General features: G+C 36.1%; 1 long non-coding RNA gene across 1 annotated transcript; it reads left to right on the forward strand.

Annotated features, from left to right (window-relative positions):
* Positions 1 to 6,169: 6,169 nt before the first annotated feature.
* LOC122836812 lies at positions 6,170 to 8,992 on the forward strand. The gene is made up of 3 exons (XR_006371615.1): positions 6,170 to 6,282; positions 6,541 to 6,647; positions 8,587 to 8,992. It is a non-coding gene; the product is annotated as an uncharacterized LOC122836812 (long non-coding RNA).
* The last annotated feature ends 11,568 nt before the right edge of the window (positions 8,993 to 20,560 follow it).

Below are 20,560 nucleotides of genomic sequence, written 5' to 3' on the forward strand. Positions count from 1 at the left end.
AGTTGCGTTCAATAGCGTTATCATTATCCCACCGCAGCCATCCTGAGCCTTTGAAACAAGGTGAGATGGATCCATAATTTGTTCACACTCATTTTTTTTTTCCACATCATCTGAATATTGATGCTGAAATGGAGACTCAATAGACCAGGAAATATGCTTCTTTCACAAACAACCATACAAATGCAACTTAAACCTTCTCTCTTCAGCATTCTGGTGCTTGATTTTAGCATCAACCTCTTTAGATGCCTAAATGCTTGCTTTATTGGTTGTGTTGTTAATGGCATATATGAGGTTAAACAATTTAATAAAAGAGGACGGTTAGAGTAGGTCTGAGGATTTACTTCTCCTGCAATTTGAAAAAAAAAAAAAAATTCTGCACCTGAATCTACTTCAGTTAAAATGTTCTTGAATTCTGTTTTTTTGATGATGGTTTCCCTCATTTTCTTCCATTCTACAAGTAGTGTTGAAATTAGGCTTTCAAATCAGATCCAAATTTCTCATGAGATGAGTTTGCAGAAGCAGGTGTTACAGATTCTATCAGCACTGCAGTCTTCTCTGAAAACACCCTGGTGTTACTGCCCTGTTCCTGTTCTTGCTGTTTCTCACATTTGTGATTTTTGATCCTAATTGACCACTGGCTGTCCAACAAATTGCTCTTCAGAGATAATAAAGATTTACTTGAGAGCGCGGTTTGGACCGGGCATCACCTGCTCAATTCAAACCCTCTGTGATTTTCCATGAGCGTCTGTAATTATTCTCAGCCAAATATCCTTTTGTGCTCAGCTGTGAATCGAGACAGTGGTGTCCTGACTCTAACTCTCCTCCTCTTTGTAATCTTTATTGACCCATTATCCTGCCGTGTCTTCCAGAAAAGACTCTTTTAATACAGATATCCCCACAGGCATTATGCGTCGTTCTTCATGATGTCATGCCCCTACAAGTACATCTTTCTGAAAGCTCATCCAAATATTTAAAACATGTTTGTCATTTTTCTGACTCAGCTGGGTTGCATACTTTTGAGTTCGTGCTGTCCTAACTACTCATTTAGTAAAAACGTTTCAGCTAATTACAGTAAACCAACACTTTGGGCCCAAAGTTTTTGAAGTTTTACAAAGACTTATTTTAATTCATAAAAAGTTGAAGCAAAATACTTCTTCACCTTAGTCTTTCATTAGGTCAACATTTATTTTAAAACTTACCAGAAAAATATGACTGCCCAGAATCCATCACTATTAGTTATTCTAATAATTATAAAATAACTTGTGTTAGCTGAAATACTTTCCTCTCTTCATTAGAGTTTGTGGACTTCAGAAAATAAAATGTTTTACTTTTTTTTAACTCACCAGTTTGTATGACATATGAACTCTTAGCTTTTGTGTGAATATAAAATGATTAATAATTTACTACAGAAAAAAATAAACTATTTTAAAAATACATTTAGTATACTTAGCCTATGAGTCAAACTTTAACCCTGTCAGGCAATGCTGTAATTTGAGAGGATAATGTTTCCTTTTTGATGGTTCAAACAGAGCATTCCTTGTTCTAAACACTATACAGCCAATCACTAAATCCACCTTCAAATGACCCCTTCTTCCTGAACATAGGTGATTAATATAAGTACAACATTATCTGTCAAGTGGAAGACTACCACCTAAAAGTCATTGGTGTTACTGTCAATTTAAGTTTACTGATAACTTATTAGAATTTACCAGAAAGCCTCAGGATTTGTAAAACTGTAAAATGATAATACAAAAACAATAAAATTACTGATGTGTACGTTTTTGTTAATGCTGCAACTTTGTGTTTCGCACTTGCTCATCTTTATTTTCCTTATTGCTTTTAGATCAAATCAATAAAGTTCTTCAGACTGGTCCTGTGCAAAACAGTATCTGTCCCTAAACCTAAACCTTGATTGTATCAACCACAGTGGAAACCACTGGTGTTAACCACTGGTGTTAACCATTACCTGGCTATTAGTCTTTTACATTGCTGCAGAGAAATGTTGGTCAACCTTTTTCAGTGGCATTGTTTTAATTTTGTCACATTGGAAAATGCATATGTAGAATATTTCATTATACCTTTTCAAATAGATTCAAGGGAGGACTTTGACCTGGGATCTCCAAAATCCTTATTTTTTGTGTGTCTGTGGAGACATTCAGAGGTGAACTTGTTGGAATGCTGAAGATCATTGTTCTGGTGCATGGCACAAGAATCCCTCAGTTTAACTACATGGACTCATTGCTACATATGAATGTTCTTTCAGGATTTTCTTGGATGTGATCAAAATTCTGTTTTTCAGGGCCCTGCCACAGCATGTGAACCCCACACCACCAACAGCCTAAACGACCATGTTTAGCTTTCATTCTGACAGCTAAACATGGTTTAAATTGATGAGTTTCTGTCTCATCAATTCACACAATATTTTTCTAAATGTCTTTTTTGGTAATTGTGAAACAGGTCTTTTAATTCAGGTCTTTTAATTCAAATTCTTCAAATAAAAATTTTAATTAACAAATTGATTTTAATAATATTTGATTTTACAAGGTGGCAATGATTATTTTTTCATATTGAGCCATTTTGGCTTGGATAATTTTTTGTACCTAATAAATGCAATCATCATTTGAAAACAGCTATTATCTTAAGGTTATCTTTTTCTTATATTCTCAAGTGTTTGATGATCTGAAACATTTAGGTGTGGCAAAAAAAAAAATGAAGAAAGCTAAAAAGAAACAAACACTTTTCACAGTTCTGCAAATGTGGAAATCTGTATTATTTTACAACAGAGATTGTAGAATTCAAATAGAATCAAATGTAGTTGAAAACATGAGTTTCAATAAGAAGATGAAAAGCCATATGGACAGAGATATGCACTTTACTAAAGAGTGCTTTGCTGAATTTCTTAAACATGCCATTCGGAAATATAAATCCAAGTTACAAAATGTACACTTGGCTTCCATGACAGTTTAGAAATAACTTTATTGGATATTTTTCAATGAACAAACATGACCTGAAAGGACTGAAAGAAAATGTAAAGCTGGAAGAAAACAAGTAAGAAATGATTATATTTGCCTTTTCTGCATGTTAGTTTTCACATCTCTCTACTACAACATATGCACACATATCACCCCAATAACCCAGAACTGTGTTTGTTTCACCCTTTATCTGGTTTCAGTTAGCTGTACTCTCAAAAACAAAGTGTTGGGGCTTACCGTAGTGAATCTTCACGCTAGTGCGTAGAAAAGTCTTTATAGTGAGGCGCTACACACACAGCAGTAACACCAAGGGTGGATAAAAGACTTCTTCCTCCTTCAGTGCTGACAGGATGGCTTAAAGAGCTGATTCAGACATCAGTCAACACTCTGTGCTACAAGATTAACACGGCTTTATTTGGACTATTCAAACAAGGAAGCTGTGAATGTATGAAGACTTCCTGTGAAACGCTAATTACACAAGAACAACAGTCTTAATACAACTGTGAATGTGCTCAGCATCTTCATCATATTAGTTTGCGAACGAGAAGCAAACATACTGTGGATAATTACAGTTACATTATAAAGTAAGATGAGATGCTGTGCATCTGATATTAGTGATGAAACTGTAATACAAAGTTGAAGCATTGTAAAGTTGTAACAGAAATCTTGTTGAAAAAGCATTGCATGCAATCTTTGAACTCACCAAACATTTATAACACTTTTTTTCTGCACAGTGAAAATGTAATACAGTGACACAACTGGCCTATTTAATCCTGTCCAGTCCTCTCTATAACCATCAGGCATGTGTGACATTAATTTTGTCCTTTGTATGTGTCCTTAAGTGCCTGAAAAGTTGTTCTCTGAATGTCCCAATTCACTTAAAATTTCTGTACTTGCAGGGAGGTACAATAATAATCCCGAAAAGGTCAAAGGGTGGCGCCAAACATACAGTTTGTAAACAAAACAAAGGTGTAGATAAAGAGGAGTAAGAAAAACATTTTATCTTTACATGTCTGCTGATTTCCCACTGTGAATAATATAACTCACAAGACAGAAAGGTCAGAAAGAAAGCTAAATATATACTTCCTTTTGTTGTTGGTGGTATAAAATATAATATTTTTTTCTGAAGGTGAAGCACAGAACAAAGCTGTTTTATTCCTCTTTGTTCCATCAAAATTATTAGCATGAGAAATATACATTGTTCATTCTTCAGTAGTAGCGCAAAAGTGTTGAATATGTGAAAAACTGTAAAATCATTAAAAAGTGGATTTAAAAAATTTGGTTATTTGTTTGTTTTTGAAGTGAAGTGTATTTCACTACACAAAGTTTTTGACATGATTTGTGTATATCTGAAGGCCAATTGCAGTATGCTTCAGTAATTGACTCCTGGAAATTTCACGTGCAACAAGAGAAGGCAAACTGTTTCTTTTTCTTTTACCCTTTCGTACTGATCCTACCAGTGACTGTTGATTTCTTGTACCACAATGGTCATGTCATTGCCCGATTACAAAATGATGCAACATATTTTCCTCACAATATTTTCTTTGTACTATCTCTTTAGCAGTTGCTATGGACAGTACAGAGTGTGGATCAGTGCTTTGTTCATGAGTCTATGCACTGTTGTGCCTATAGATCACAGTGTTTCACAGTGGGAAACCCATCACTGCCTGCTATTGAACTGACACCTTCTGCTGTAAGTCATTCTCTAAGACTGTATTCCTGCCACTTTGCTGGCTCATCCAGGATGACGCTGCCGATTGAAATCCTCGAATTGACTCCCAACACAAGTTTCTGTCTCATCCTCAATTCCCTGTGGGGATCATTAAAACTCCATCTTACACCAAACTCAGACCAGGGAGATTTCCTTGTCCTGTACGCAATCTCTGAGAGGCCTGATGACGCTGCTGAGTCTGCACTCGTAACAAGGTGCATAGGTGAACCCAGACGTCTGAATCATTCTAGAGAAGTTTCACAACCACTTTGAGATAGCACTTTATTAAAAGTCAAAGTCTGGGATTCTGAGGTTCAACCATTGGAACTGAACTAAACTGTCTCTTACACACAAGACAGGACACATAAACCTAGAATTGCAAGCAATTGATTTTTTTGTTCACATCTGAAGTTCCAAATTTGTTTTCAGTTTAAAAATCTGAAAAACAAGGTTGCTTTATCGGAACTCTGAAGAAGAAAAAATATTTTGTGAACACTTACAATTGAACATATGTGATCACTTTCATTTCCTCACTTTGGAGTAGAAACACTAACCAAGTACAAAGAATTCCTTTAAAAGTGCTAATCAGGACAAGGCTGTTTGTTACTACCAGAACCTTGATTTAAGTGTTGGTATTAGCATTACATCTCCCCAAGGAATTTGGGAAACAGGAATACAAACTATTTACATTTAAAACATGCTATTTTTGTCAAGTTTATTCTACTTCTCTTGAAGTCAAAAGACTCTTTTATACTGTTTCACTGTATCACTATATATTTAGTTTCTGGCCTGGCAATACATTCTATTCACTCATGATGATATGAAGCATATATAGGTTTCTCTTCTGGAGTTGTGAGTTATGTACCCTAATAAGCAAAGTATATATATGCCCTAAAGTTTGGTTTTAGCGTGCATCTAGTTTGCTATAATTTTCATCAAATTTGGATAACCTTTTACTCATGTATTGGTTGACTAAATTGGACTACCTTTGAGCAAAAAAAACATTTTGTGCTCTGCAGCCTATGCTCTTTTTACCATGAGTACAGTTTTACTTTTTTTTTTTTTTAAAGCTAAATTTTTTCCATTGGAATTTCCCATTTCTATTAAATCGTCCTTGTAGCTGATTTGTTCTTTATCGTCATATTTTTGTGGTTGTAGTTTAGATTTCCAAGTTATTTTTTACTAATAAATATTTATTATTTATTTGTATTTTCTTTGTCTTCTTTTACCGATTTAAAGATTTATTTAAAAAGGTCCTCCATTTGCCTTTTGTTCAAGTATTTTGTTTCTTGCCACCAAGTTCATTAGCTCTCATGTGATTTCACTGTGTTGTCACGTGACTGGTAGCTGGTAGCCGTACCATAACCAGTCACGTGGTAATTCGGGCTATGCTTCATTATACGTTTAGGCATAATAACGAATAGTACTTATAGTAAAGCTAAGGCTCACCAAGTGCGGGAGATGCTATCTGCTGCAGCTAGGCTTCAAACCGTTTGTAAACCCTTTATCTGTTGCTTACGTTCTGACTGATCTACCTCTTAACTTTTAGATATCTGTGTTTGTGGGGGGAAAAAATACTTCATCTTTATGCTAAAACTGGTGAGTGTTTTGTTTCTGGGGATAGCATGCTAGCGCTAGCCTCCAGGCTGTTGTTTAGGACTTTGTGTTAAATCAGTGCTAATGCTAACAAACTTTATTTGAAGGAGAGTCATTCTATTTATATTAGGAACTTATTTTACTATAGTAAAGATATTTGAAAACATGTATATGTTTTTAATAAAAATACTGATTATATTTATTTAATGGTTTTGATATTAATAAAACCCAGTCTGCAATTATTTTTTGGTCTGTTTTTAGGCCAGGTTCCTGTTCCATGCCTGTTGGTGTGCCAACTGAGCTGACGTCGAGCTAATCCTACTCCAAACCAGGAGATCTGTTGAATCCTGACAACTCCTTCCAGTGCGGTAAGAGCCTAAATCTTCATTTTCCCTCTGGACTGAAACTGGATTCTGACAAGGATCCTTTTATTCTTAACAAGGAGTTGAACTGTTTAGCCTTTTGCCTTGGTTAGGGAAAAGATGTGTGGGGATTTAATCAAGTTTGAACTGTCATGTTTTTGTTTGTATACATATTTGTGATGGTATTTTAAGTTACAGTACTATTCCAGTTGCAATTTTAACAGAGACCAACCACATGGTGTAAAAGACTCACGTCCTGAATGGAAGTACAGCTACAGTGCTGGATTGGCGCTGGGTCTCTCATTGGGTGAATATTTGTCATACATTTTATGAGTTACAGAACACAGAAGTTCAACTTCATCTGTACTAAGAAATTGACAAATTAGTTTAAGAAGTGATTTATTTCTCTTTGTTCTCTCAAATGTTTAGTTCCGTTGAATAGATTGTTCATGAATGACATACACTCAGAACATTTGATTGCAGTAAGCTTTATTGGTAAAACAACCATGCGGTCTTCCATCAAGTAAAAATTACAACAATGTTTCACCAATTTAATAGTTTTCTCTTAAAAAATGGCAAGCTTAGACTATTGTCCTTTCCATGATGGAGTCTTTGAACTTGAAAAAATGTTTGCATCGACAGTTTCTTTTATTTATTTATTTTTTTTAGGGAGAAATTGACTAGGGGAAAGTTCTTTATTTCTTTGCCTGACTCATCCCACCTGGATCTAAATAACAAGTGAAGGTGGAACTCGCACGCTGTGATCCCAAGTGCAGCTGTTTTTAGCAGAGAAGATTAAATGCTGCTTTTACCAAGAGGTGTTGTTGAGGTGCTTTTCTTTGGGGAAAGAGAGAAATGTCATCTCTAAGTGTGTCCTGCAGGACTCTGCACTATCAGCTGCACTTTGTTCAGGTGTGTTAGAGATGGTGTGAACAATATAGAAGTCTGTCTGAGAGAACCATTTCTGCAATGCCATCTACTTGTATGTGTGTGAACATCAGGACTCTCCTTTGCTGATTTTTTTCGCTGGGAGATTCTGCGAGTGTCAGTGGATCCCATCGCTTTGTGTATGCCACCACCAAATTTTGTTGCGCACTGTTTTTGTTGTCAGGCCCAGTGAGGCAGGTAGTGAGGCTAGATTTTGTAATTAAAGCGTCTGGACTCAGTCCCAAAGGAATTTTTGGAGAAGGTGTGATTGAATTTTTCTTGCTCTGAAACCTGGATATGTTCCACTAAGAGGAGACGCCTAAAAGAATACCCAGAAAATGCTGACTGTAGTATGCATACTTTTTCTGACTTGGGAAGTGGACACAGCAGGGGAAAATTATACATTGGTGTAGACATTTGTCCTGCACTACTGAAAACTTGTGGACTATTGCTTAAAATCTTAACTAATTCCAATAATCCAAACATTTTATGTGGATTAACTCTACCATATGCCATGCTCCTGTTTATGACTACATAGTTGAAGTGCAACTGCCAGTATAAATTTTGACACAGTGTGTAAGACACAAATCATGCTAATTAAAAATTTTATTGCATTGTCAATCCATCTTGAAAAAATGCTGATATGAAAATGCCATGAAGCAAGGCCTTAAATAAAATTTAATGTTTAATTTATTTATTTATTGTTTTTGTCAAATTGCTTTATTTGATCAAAATTAGAGATTTCAGAGCTTTTTGGGCAAAACTAACAGCTTAAGGTTTCTATTTTTACAGTGTGCTTCCCATTGTGCCTTGCCGACACACGTATAAACTTCCTCTGCTTCAATTTGTGCCAATCTGACTTTGGAAAAAGGGGAAAATGTGTTCTTTCTCCACGGTGATCTGTCTTCAAAGTGGGCCTACACATGCCGAGGAGGGTGGCGGCGAGGTGATAAGTGTTGGGGATGTTGTAAATTTGAATACAATGACATAAACTAAAGCTGGTTGTCATGCTCGGCAGTTCTGCTCTGGCGGGCCTTTCCTTTCTGTCTAAAGCTTCTCGACACAGTTCCGGATTTGCCAAATCCTCAGACGACGAAACGAACCCTGTCGCTTCATTGTGTGAGCATCGAACGCCCTTCCACCCACCTTCTCCCCCTCATCCATCCTCCCGCTGGTCGTCTTCTCTCTCTCCTTTGCTACAGAGATGGGGGGCGACAGGCAGGAAGTTGGTTTTCAGTTTGAGGCTTTAAGCATCGGGGATTGGTTTCAATTTAATGCCCCAATGTGAAGAAGAAAGAATCAATTTAAAGTAGCTGAGTCCCCTGGGTCTCCTGGTTGAGCGAACAGTAGAAATGACAAAGACAGACAGAATAGAGAGATACAAATCACAGACAAAGAAACTGAGAAATTATTATAGCAAAACCTGTAAAATCTAATAAAATGAAATAAATTTGTAAAATGGCTTTCATTTTGGAGTCTCTGATGTGTTTAAATGATGTGTAAAATTTTTTTGCAAAAACAAATTTTAAAATGTACACTATATGTCTAGAGTCAAATGAAAGCGCTGCATCCAGCCATACTCAATGAATTAACTTTTAATTCCAAATGATAAAAGATGACCTGAGCTCACTTGTGATAGCATTTTATAAAGATTAGATTTCTTCCACTCTTGAGAGAGTGGAAGAAGTCTACCCAAAAAGTCTTTTGGGTAGACTGGCTTACTTTTTAAGATAATTGTATTTACTGCTTGTGTAGGCAAACGCATTTTAAAAAAGGTTTTATGTAAGTTTTTTTTATAGAGTGACAATGAACAGGAAAAACTATTTGATTGTTTATTCTTATTGAAAAAGGGTCTTTTGTGAGAAATTAAGGTGGATCAACATTCATAAAATAATGTGAATAAAAATGTGCATATGAGTTTGATGAGAAATTAGCTAAACTAAGATCTGTTTATCTGATATAGCACATTGTTGGAATGTGCTATAAACAATATGATAAACAATAAACAAAGCCCATTAATTTGAAGTGTTTAAAATGGATGTTGATGGATGGAAACTAGATGATCTGATATTGTACTAGAATAGTCAAAATCAGATGAAGTGATATTGCAGCTGGTAAAGTGAGTTTACCTTTTTTAATGCTTAATGGTTGAACCATTATAATTATACTTTGTACTAACTTTTAAGTATCCAGAATTGCTCATTATTTCAAGAGATTGGTCATTTCTGTGCTATTTAGGTAATTCACATGAATTGTTTTACATCCTCTCTGACTGAAGAAGAACTTCCAGATGGATGTTGTTCATTAGTTTAGAACTTTGTCTACCATCATGTTAGTTCAGACTGATTGTATTAAAGACGATGGAAGGGAAGAAGGATGTACAGGCAGGGGAGAACGCTTGAATCAGATCCAGATGATTCCCTATAAACTGAGGTGAGCTGACGTCCTAACAGAGAGAGAGCTTCAGAGAGGGAGAAATAGAAAGTAATTAAAGGTGTTTCTGAAGAGTCTTGTTCATGCAAAGTTTCCCAGTATGACTTTCATTCCGCAGCCAGAAGGAGAGTTAACATGACATTTGACAATAATTCTCAAAATGTTTGTTTGTTACTCTGATAAATGCTCCGGGGCAAAGTCTGACAGGCTCTCAGAAATGTAGAAGTACTACTGGTTTAATTAGGCCATGATGACCCTGTGAGTTTTCAAAGTAAACAAAGCCTTTCATATTTCATACCTTTTGTTGTTGTTTGGATGCAGAGCCACCGTCCTTCAGGTGCTGAAGCTTCCACAGGAGCCACTTCAGCTAAGTAAATTATTAAACAAATAACAGCCTTTGTATTATGGTGGAAAGGACACTATGGTGTTTATCTGTCAGCAATTAGCAAGCCAAGTCCTGCATCTCTGGCCTGTATTCAGCATGACTCCATCAGTGAATATATTAGCACCATAAAGTCAGCAGGGAGAATGCAAAATGATGCAGAAAACAAACTATAGACATGCTAACACAAAGGAGAACGGCTCAGAGACAAACAAGATGTTTTACACTGAGAAACTAATCATCCACAATGCAGATCTGCTTACAGCGAAGATGATTACTCGCTCCACAATCTCTGGAGGTGCTTCACGTTATAAGACAAAGAAGGCCACATCTTGTTCTCATCAGCACTGGGAAGTAATCCTCCTCCCTGATAGGCATTGTGTTGAATTTTGGAGCAGCAGAAAGAACTGTTGCTGTATATGGCTAAAAATAATACAGACTTTCAGCACTATCCAATTTCACCCGACTTTAGCTCAGATTAAACTTTACTTTATACATGTTTTCAACAGTAATTCCTTTCAATGTAGAGATGTAATATAAACTGCTTCCCTTTTTTAATCAAGTATCTTACAACAGATGTTATTTATTGTTTGTGAATAACTCATCACTCTACCCTTTTTAACTATTTGTAATCTGGTGTCTTCCAGATTTTCTACATCTGTTTGATATGTTTACCAGATTAATAGCTAAAATCACAATCAAGCTATTACTAGACTGATGCTAAAGTCTAAAATCTGAACTGCAAGCTTTCACCTTTGACAAGTAAACTAGCATTGTTGAATTAAAGTGAGAAAAAGGCAAACATTTTATTTGTTAAAGACAAGACATGTTTACTTGTAAAGCACCATTAATGCACAAAGTGCCATGTGGGAAAAAACGATGGCTTGGAACAGTGATGAGACATAAAATATGAAATGCATAAGAACAAGAAATATTAATTACACAAAATCCATAAATATTATTGAAATGAATTGCTAAGACATGATAGAAATGAACTGATAGTGCTGTACTTTTATTGGAAAGCTACAGTAAACAGCCAAGTGTGTAGGTCTGACTGCACTGTGTGCACATGACAAATCATGTCCATGACAATAAACCTAAAATCTGAAAATATATTTTTTTCTCACATGTTCATCATGCATTGGATAAGGATTATTGTAAATGTCTTTCAGCTTGAAATAGCTGTTCACCTTCTAACATCTAAAGTTCAAGGAAAACTATAACAACACTTATAAAGATGCTTATTTGAACACATTTGTGCACCACATGGCTGACTTGCTCACATTTGGATCAAAATGTATTTTTTGTGCATGTAGGCCATTGTGTTAAGGAGTCAGAAATTTTCAGCTTTGACACCAAATATTATTCAGCAACTTTAGTTGCTTACCGTGTCTGGCTTCTACCACCTGAACAGGGCCATGTAAAATCTTTTTATTTGTGTTGAGCTTATCCTGTACCATAGGTACCTGAAGAGGCCCCTTCAGACTTGCTTCTATTCATCTCTGATTTCTTCATGTTTTTTATTTTTTTAAATTTTTTTATCATAACACAGTGTGACGTTGTATTTTTCTGCATCTATTTTTTGTTATTGGCCTTTTCCTCTTTGAACTTTGGTAGCCATAGGCTCCAGGCTCAGCTACGGTCAACAATGCAAATTTGAAACCTCATGCATGAAGTTGAGGATGGATACAAGCCAAGGCGTGAGTTTATTTCTTTCCTGCAGGCAGGGTTCAACTGGTCGAGCCGACTCCTTTTAAATTGCCATGACGGAGTTCCTGCTGGCTGAGCAGAAACTAAAGCCAGATCTCTCCAAGCTTCAGAAAGTCATTCACAAATGAAGCTTGTGTGGTTCTGATGATGCTTGGAATTTAATTAACGAGAGAAATAAGAGAATAAAATTGAGTAAACTACCCTAGAATCCATACTAAGAAAACAACGTCCATCCATCCATTTTCTGTTCACCCTTGTCCCTTAGTGGGGTTGGGAGGGTTACTGGTGCCTATCTCCAGCTACGTTCCGGGCGAGAGGCGGGGTCACCCTGGACAGGTTGCCAGTCTGTCGCAGAAGTAAACAACGTGACTTTGAAAATCAATCTTGCTTCCATTTTAATTTATCAGAAAAAAATAGCTTTTTGTACCTGATAGCTTGTGAGTGAAGGTGGAGAACAGCGAGACCTTCCTTGTTTGCTCTTCTGACAAGCATGTCAATGCTCGCCGCGGTGAAGCACAATGTTGAATCAGACTTTGTGTTTGTTTCCCCACGATTTGACTACTCTACTCCTCTACTGTCACTGTTCTGTCCTGTGTACACAGATCTGCCTGCAGAAAGTCGTTTTGAATTGCAAACAACTCCATTGGGAGCAACTATTGCGGAGGGTTAGAGTAAATGAGGTGGGAAAGCTGGATTTCTGACAGAAATGTCCCACTGTCAGATGGATATAACAGAGCAAACAGTTTGTTTTACAAATGATACAATCTATAAATGGAGAACCAATAACAATGCTCTCAAGCTGAGATGAAGTCCAGAAAAAAAGGAGTCCTTAGTAATAGGATGCAATGAATAAAAATATTTCTATAATCTCAAGAGATCTCTTCCTTTTGTGATTTATCACAGTTCCTACCTGATTCTGCCTTCTTCTTTAATATCACTCCCACATCTTCCTGATCCAACTCCCAGCACTCTCCTTCCTTCCCTGTCTGTGCTCTTGTCTAAAATGAAGAGAACAGCTGGTAATTGAAGATCACTGTCTCTCTTCAGACCCTCGGGATTTGCAGTGCATCTTCCTGCAGCTCCTCTGTTCCAGGCAATTTTTTTCCTAATTTTTAGGGGGAGTGTTTGTATAAACTTAGAACACCCATTTTGAAATTGGATTTTTGGTCTTTATGGACTAGAAGCATTGTAGCTATGTGGTGCTGATGTGAATTATCTCCGTTCAATCCATCTTACACAAGAGCTGCTTTTCCCCCTGAAAGATCTCTGAAGAAGAAAAGGTTGGATCACCAGCAAACCGCTTGTAAACAAAGCTGAGGCATTTCAGATCAAGTAATCAGGGGTCTTTATTTCCTCTAGTTAACAAAATCTAACTTCAGGAAGATGGAGTTGGTTCTGAAGTACTTCTGAATGCATCAGTTGTTTAAAGTATGTCTTTTTCACACTGTGAACTTAAATATTGTAACATAATTTATCCAACAGCTGGATCTAATCATGCTGGTAAATCATGATTAGATCCGTCCTCCACATTGGCGAAACATCACCTTACTGATGGAAAATTACCCCAATTTGTTCTCTGGTCAGGAAAGTGTTTTAGACTTTTTTTTTTTTCTTAAGTGACTGGATATACATTTAGAATTCCATCATTTCTAAATAATGAACCCAGCTCTTGTCCATGAATAGAAAACGGATAACAGATGGGCTTGCAAACACAACAAACTGAGATACAGCAGCCTTGTGTGTTCCAAATTGCATGGTGTGAGACAGTAAACATGGTAATTTCTCCATTTCAGACTGCACTGATCTATGATTTTAACTCTTACTTTACTTCTCGTCATTGCTATTGAGTTTTTTTAAAAACAAAAAACCAGTGAGGGAACTGTTGGAAATATTAGTTTAATTATGCTGGTTTTAGTGCTAGCTTTAATTTCAGGGCATGTTTAAATATTAGATGGATCATGATTGTTTTGAGTAGGCCTCAGTTTAGGTTAGATTTATACTCATAGTTTAATCAATACATAACTTAATTAGTAGAACATTTTTCTTAGATATAATGAGCATGTTTTGATTAAAACTAGTCTAATCAGTAGTTTTTTATATTAGATCACATTCTTAAGAGTGTATAAATCATATATTTATTTGAAAATGTTTTAGTTCATTATAACCAAAGGAGTTGAAAACTAATTGGAAAATATTGAGAGTAACAGATGTTTATGGTATTGAAACTGCTCATGTCTGTTTTATCAGAGTTTGAGGATATTATATGAAACTTGTGCTAAGTTTTACAGTCAAAATCTGCTGTTTGATGCCCTGGGTCAGAGGAGAAGTTAGGGGAGCCGTTTGCGGTTCAGGAACCAGTTTGAGGCAGTTTGAAGGGATGATAAACACGGATAGCTGATAAACTTTGGTCTCACTTTCTTGAGTAAAAAGTTTCTGTATGAAATAAACACATCTATTGTCCGTGCTCTGGGAAAGTGCACAGGGAGGATAGCTTAGACAGCGATAAATTCAGCCTTTGGCCTTGGTAACACCTGCATGGTCTATGGGATACAAACAGCAACGCATCATTATGGGCTGTTTGAGACCACCTCTAAACTGTACTTTAGAACACATCAGACAGTAGAAACACACCTTGATATAAAAGTAATTGAGCTAAAATAGCTAGTCAGATCATTGGGGTGGAATTGTCTTAACTGCCACACGCAGTGGTTTCCGAAGGCGCGTCTTCGTATTTTTGTATTTTTTTAAGGTAATTAATTTCTTCTTTGTGGCTTTGGTTTCTGATGATTATGCTGAGCTGTTGATGTGATTTTATGCACTTGATTTTTTAAATAATTTTCTGGTTGATTGTGAAGTTAAACAGTGACTGCTGTTTTTGTGGTTTCACTTTTACACACAACATTAACGGACCTGGGGAGACGAGAAAACAATGAGCAAAAGGTAGCAAGTATATCTCGTTTTCTCAACAGAACCCATTACTTACAGTGAGAATACATACATAAACAAACAATTCACTTTGAGTAGATCAAATGTGATTTTAAAATAATACCAACAGTAGGAATCACTGACCCCAAGACGGCTTAAAGTAGCCCAATATAATTGAAAAGAAAGTCTGTTTATTTTCCGTAACGTAAAGGATCGGAAATATATTAACAGAGAGGATCCAAAACATTTTTGTTTTTGTCAGATTTATTCTTTGCTAGTAGAATTCTGAGAAAAAGCTAGTGGGATGGTGAAAATTCAAATCAAGATAATGCAATGGACACAACGAGGCAATGAGTTGTACATTAGTCGAAGCTATATGCTGTAAGGTTTCAATTATGATTGTGTTTTTGTTTTTTTACTGTTATTACAATACATTGAAAAATCTGTGAGTACCTTGCATGCATTCATTTGTATCAGCTGTGTTATCTTAGGCTCTTATGTAGCATCTGTGTTTTGGTGACAGATTTAAAGTCATGCAAAATCACAATTGTCACTGCTGGTGCATTGTTCTGGGGTAGTTTGTGTTAACCTGTTGGACACACCATTGGGACAGACCACTTTCCTTTTTCTGTTTGTCACACAGTACACTTCTAAACTGGCATGCTTTGTCTACAAACCATGAAATGCAGTTTACTGCAGATTAAGCAAGCACTGCTCTCAACATCAACTCAACTGGCAGTTTATGGCAGCATGAAATTAAAAGAACCTACTTTATTGCTGCCTGAAATCACTCTCCACCTAATAAACTCACCTCTGAGTCGTGCACTGTTAAGTGACGAGCTTGATGATGTCAGTACAAACCAAACTGCCCATAATAAACACTGCGGAGGCAAGAATATTGCTGGAATCAGCGATCCGAGCATTGAGAAATTAGCTTGTCTCACTCCTTCACTATTATTGATCATCTGACTTCCATATACATTTCCACATAATAGGCAGCAGAGACTTAATTAGTCAAAAGACAGGCTGGGTAATTACATGTCACTTAACAATGTGTTTTATTGCCTACAAGCTCTGGTGGTACCAAGCGAATCTAATGGTAACTTTAATGCTAAGTAGATAGAGACAGAGCAATATCAAGTAGAGAAGAGACAATAACCACTGGCCAAAAACGTACCAACTCTGGAGTTATTTTCTTGGTTTGTTTGAAAGAAGGTGTCAGAATTATTTTCTAATGATATTATGTGTGTAAGACAAATATCAGGAGAAATTTTGGATTAGTATTAGGATTACCTCTTTGGTAACGTTGACAGTATTCATTGATGAATAAAACAACAAATTGAGTTTGTATACAACAAACTGTACTAAATTGTCCAGAATCAAACTGCTGGACAATGACCACAAAGTTTTTGGCTCCAGTGCAGTAGCTCCCAGCCGCAATCAGAATCTGTTAAAAGGCAACGTCGATGATTGGATTTAACTTGGTCTGGCAGCACTGATATCTTAACTCTTTTTGACTTACTTTTCAAGCAGTCCCCATAGGTCTGCCAGCTTGGGTCTTGTAACTGTTGGAAGTTTTAGAGAATGAGTGAAACGAGCTTTCTCAGCCTCCAGAACAGCTTTAAGCTAAGCATTGTGAGCTTGTCAGAATCCCTTTATTTTTGCCTATTTCTGACATCTGGGGTTGTTTTACTATTCCTAGCTCTATTTTGTCTACAAACATTGAAGACATTTTCAGAAATTTTGAAGTTTATAGTACTTTATCCTGATTTTTATTTTTTATTTTTTATTGTTTACTCAATGAGGTGCATCACACATAGTTTTCTCTCAAGAAAAAGGCACCCAAGCTTTCTGGACTTTCTTGTCTTAGTCCCTTATTTCCTTGTAAGACACACAGATGTGTTCCTGAAATCTTATGAAGCTTTGTTTTTAGATTACCTGAAAAATGTTTGGATGATTTCTTTTTTTTGCTTGTTTGTTTTTGCAATGAGCTGTATAAGCTGTGGCATTGTGAGTGTACAGATGCATTGCTGCTAGTTACTGGAGCATCTGATAGTTATTTGGCACTGAAACTGTGCCTCTAGGATGTGTTGGCAGCATTAAGTCACATTTTGAATATGCAGGAGATAAAGTTGTCTTTCTTTGCAGTCACACTCTTTTGACATGTGGGTTTACTCTAACATACTGATATCAAGTCATTAAACGATCAATAATTAAACCAGTAATAGAGATATTAACAAAATTATTTTTCTATGTGACGTTGAAAATAAAGGAAAATAACTGACAGGAAAACTAAGCAGATGTAATTCTGTTTACACTTAAGAAGTCGACATGAATGAAAAGTTCAAATAAAAAAACTTTTGCGTTCAAATTTAAAAATACTTTGTTAACCTCATGATTTGGTGTTAAAAGGTATTGCTGCCTTTTAGACAGGCAGTTAATTTTTTGATCTAATATGGCCTCTTCTACAGTCTAACAACCATTCAGCATGTGCTCTCATGAGACTGTTTTAACATCAGTTCAGCTATTTCAGATATAACAGCTTTCAGAAAATGCAGCTCATGCCCACTCTCTAGCTCCACCCCTGCTCACATGCCCAAAGAATCCTAAAACCAGTTTTCTTAAATGCATCCACTGTGGAACCCATTCAAAAATTATCGTTCCTGGTCTTCCAAGACAGCGAATCTGTGTGGATCCACAGACTAAACGACACACAAAAAATCTGCATGTGGTGATTGTATGTAATCAGAATAAAAACCATTATGTCATATGAAGCAGGCTGATCCATTACTATTCATAATATATAATTTATTTAAAAACTTTAATTATTTTCAGTAATTATCACATATATTCCAATTGAGACTGGGTTCAAGATGTGGCCAGCCACTTTTAGATCATATGTATGTTGTTTAGTCTGTCTTATTACAAACTTGGAGGAAAAAAGCCTCAAAATATATATTAATATTCACTGCAAATGCAATTGCTATTATGCACAGGTGTGAACATCAAGATAATTGGTAATGTCTGTTTTCCTGCAGGGTATAACAATAAGCTCATTATGGCAGCAGACAAATAAAAGAGTAAAACAATGAGGAGATCACTGCAAGCTCCAGGGAAAGAGACAAGAGATGAAGAAGAGAAACACCTTTCAATTCTGTTCTGGATTTAATGGGGAGATTAGATTGGGTATACTATGAAACCTGAAGGTTTAGATGAAGATTTATTTATTTATTTATTTATTTTTGAATAATTCAGAAAACTCAACTGAATCACAATAGCCCGAAAACATCAGATTCTGCTGTTATGCTCAATGCTGCCTCACTTACTAGAGATAAAGTAATCATGTTTGGAAAAAATGGCAATTTTAACTTTTATACAGTCATATATATTTATAAAGTTGTAACTACTGGCAATTCTGCTAAAAAGAAATAATAAGATTATTTTTATTCTCCCCTATTAATGATGAAAAAGACTGTTTTAGTTTGATGAAGGGTCTTTTTAAACAGCAATCTATTTTCCCAGATTAAGTGGAACTCCTTCAGATGTGACTCCAGTTTCTTGTGCTTTAAAACATGCCACAAGTGAATCTGAGAGCCGGCCTCCAATGAAGAATTACCTTCTTTTTCAAGGGTGCTACATAGTCTAATCCCAGACCTAATGATGGAATAACATTATGAATAAAAACATCAATTTGTGAAAGGGTAGAAATTAAATGACTGCTCTCTGTTGTTTTTCTGCAATACTGAGGAAATTAAAGTAGAACTAATTCCTTAAAAGGGTTAGATATTTAAAAGCTTGGTAGCTATTAAGTGGCCCAGAATCAATCAATAAATCTGACTCAAAGATGTTTGCAGCTCCTCCTCCACCTCACCCTGTACTTTGAGAAACATGAAAATGTAAATATTCAGAAGGGATTGACTCATTTATGCCAACATAATCCTTTTGCTGGAGCCACATGTAAGAATTTTAATTTTTCTTATGAATTTGCATGATGTACTCCTTCCAGAGAATTTTTTTTCATCTATTTGATTTTGACAGTGGGCAAAGAAACAATGGGGTAGCAGGTGGGGAATTGAGAGTCTTCCTGTTTTGGAGAACTAATAGTAATTAGTCACAGTTCAAAACACATCTCTTATGTTCACCAGCTAGAAATCCAGTGCCTTTCCATTCAATACGCACCACAGCACGCCCAACGCTACTTGTTTTAATAAAAATTAAAATTCGCTCTGAAAAAGAAAATGAAAACTGATTCAATAAAGACTGGAGTCACAATTAGTATGTAGTATAATACATTGAATCCATAATTTATGTACAAATAGGTAAATTAGCAAGTCCTATACAGATTTAGTTAAAGTCTTGCATAACTTTGCTTCCAATGTCAGTTTTAGTTTCCAATCATTCATTTTAAGCTACAGTGAAGGAATAGTTCTGACACAACGTATTATTCAAAGCACTTATTCAGGAATATTTAATCTAATTTCGGGTCAAATAATTCTTATCAACTTTAAATACAAATCTGACAAAATCCATGTCTGTTCATTTGTTCAGGTCTCTTGTTTGTGAACTTCATTTTTTGGTTAAAAGGTGTTGACAGATTAGGGATGACGCATCAAATTCTTGTCTAATTAAACAAACGTTTGGATGCTCATTGAACTGTTTTCATATTCTGTTGAGTCTCTCCTTAAATCTGAATATTTTTGGACTACTGTGTGAATAGACCAACACAATGTGTTAAATCTTAACTATGACTACCGTATTTTTCGGACTACATGGCGCACTGGATTATAAGACGCAGTATCAGTGAATGGATCTATTTTCATATACAAGACTATAAGGCTCATAAAGCAAAACAAAATACGATAGTCGGATAGGTCAGACTTTATTCAAATCATTAACAATAACTGTCGATATTACCCAAAAAAGTACACTCACTTTTTCAATCATTCATCTTCTACGAATCCATCAAATTCCTCGTCTTTAGTGTCGGAATTTAACAATTGGGCGATAGCGGCATCAAGCAAGCCCGGATCCCTCTCGTCATCATCCAATTCAGCCTCATTGCTGTTGCTTGGCTGTTCATTGATGATTCCAGCCTTCGTTAAAGCTCGAACGACAGTTGAGAAGTGGTTCACCACCCCAAAACAAGTTTGTCTAAACAGCATAGAAAGCTGACTCCACGAGGTTTCTGACCAGCAGCGTTTATGCTTCGACAATCAAGGGGAGTGGCTTCATCGCTTACCAAAGTCATAATAAAACATATGGTGCACTGTTCATATATAATGCGCAGTGGAATATAAGGCACATTGCTGATTATTTTGCAAATATAGGGATTTTATGTGCGCCTTATAGTCCAAAAAATACGGTAAGTTTTTTTTCACGTCTGAAGTGCAATCTCACTGTTTGAAGTTGATTCAGTAAGACAGAAATTAGAAAAAAGCCAGATTTCTTTCAACCCCTTTCATAAAGAAGATAACATTATTATTATTATTATTAAAAAATGTCTCCCTTGAGGAGTTGGTTTGATTTTAAACTAACATGATCT

Source organism: Gambusia affinis, linkage group LG09 (genome assembly GCF_019740435.1).
Source record: "Gambusia affinis linkage group LG09, SWU_Gaff_1.0, whole genome shotgun sequence".
Lineage (NCBI taxonomy): Eukaryota > Metazoa > Chordata > Actinopteri > Cyprinodontiformes > Poeciliidae > Gambusia > Gambusia affinis.